The following is a 1443-nucleotide window of genomic DNA, read 5'->3' as shown; positions in this document are numbered from 1 at the left end:
CTCCCCCCTCCCTCATGAACCCTTGATAATTTATAAATTATTTTTATTTTGTCATATACAACACTAAGTTTAGTTGATCCAACCTCAGACCACTTACATATTGGATTTAATTCATAAACTAAGTAACTGTTCAAGTCAGTGAACAGTGCCAGAACATTTGCTGTGTTGTTAGCATTTTGAAACAAACTTTTTTTTTTTTTTATTCTTGTAAATCAGGTGATGGTTTACATTTCAGGTCATCAACTTTGTATTCAACAACCAGAACTGCTTATCAACCCCTCCCTCCCCCCGCCGTAGCTCCCCCAAGCTGCCCACCCTGATTTCTCCTCCTCGGGGCGTCATCTTCCCCTCGGTTCACCCAAGAGAGCCCCGTCTGCCCTGGAACGGGTGGCTTCTCTCTCTTTCCTTCCTCCTTGTGACCGTCCCAGTCACGGCCATCTGCTGAGTGTGTGCTTGTCCTCTTTTCCTCCATGCCAGAGTCAGGGGACAGCGCCTTCAGAAAGCACAGGGGACACTGACTAAAGGGGGGCGAGGATGAGACATGGGCAAGCAGGACTGTGTGGTTAGGCGAGAAAGGCCATCTGGACAGGAGGGGTTGTAATTCTTAGAGGACAGGGAAGTAGACAGGAAGGACGGAGGGAGGGGATTAGAGAACAGAGCTGTGGACAGATCTGGAGGAAGGGACAGGTGAGTGCTTGATGCCCAACTGACCACCTCCTCCATGACTGCTCAGGCTGTGCTGTGTGGCTGCCATTTGTACCAACAGGCCTTCTGTTCCCTCCTCCACGTCTCGTGGCTTCATGGAAGTTTCTCTCGGGCTCAGGCTCCAGCTCCTGGGGAGAGCGGGGCCAGTTGTGGTGGGTCACAGAGGCCTCTGGGGTGAGAGGAGCATTGGTCTCTGAGCGGGGAAGGTGGGGGATGTCACCCAGAAGTGCCTGTGTCTGCTGCTGCAGACCCTTAGAGCCCTGCCTAGCCCGGAGACTGGAAAGGCCAGAGCACGTCCCGAGCAGAGCCTTTTCGAGGCCCTGTGTGGCACCCTGCTCACAGCATTCGGCTGCCGACTAGAGGTAGGGGGTTCACGCCCAGGCATTCGTCTGATGGAGAGGGAAGGGGTGCAGTCTGTGTCCGCATCGTGGCGCTCTGTGAAGCGGCTCCCTGGGCTCGGCTGTGGACTGGACTGGACTCAGCTGCACGGGTTTGGTTGTGGTTTTGGTGGGTGTGTCACGTCTACGCCCAGTCAGGGTGCTTCCTCGGGACACACAGGTCACGGAGCAAGCCACAGCGGCACCGACTTCTGGCCTTAGATGCTCCACTCTCTGCTTGGTTAGGCTCAGTACCCCGCGTGTAGAACATCCCACCAGCCTCCAACGAGACGTCCATGTAGAGATCACATCCCCAGCCTGGCCCCTCAAGGTCCTCGAGACCAGATTGCTCTCCAGCTGC

The 1443-nt window shown here is 55.0% G+C and overlaps 1 protein-coding gene across 4 annotated transcripts in view; it reads left to right on the top strand.

The window, feature by feature from the left end:
* The window catches only part of FAM120B (family with sequence similarity 120B), a 40368-nt gene that overhangs the window by 21871 nt on the left and 17054 nt on the right, over positions 1 to 1443 (top strand). The gene's annotated exons all lie outside the window — the stretch shown is intronic.

Source organism: Echinops telfairi, unplaced genomic scaffold, assembly GCF_000313985.2.
Source record: "Echinops telfairi isolate 266 unplaced genomic scaffold, ASM31398v2 ScPeMD7_3533;HRSCAF=4204_0, whole genome shotgun sequence".
Taxonomy (NCBI): domain Eukaryota; kingdom Metazoa; phylum Chordata; class Mammalia; order Afrosoricida; family Tenrecidae; genus Echinops; species Echinops telfairi.
The sequence above is the reverse complement of the archived record's forward strand: the minus strand, read 5'-3'. Positions and strand labels throughout refer to the sequence as shown.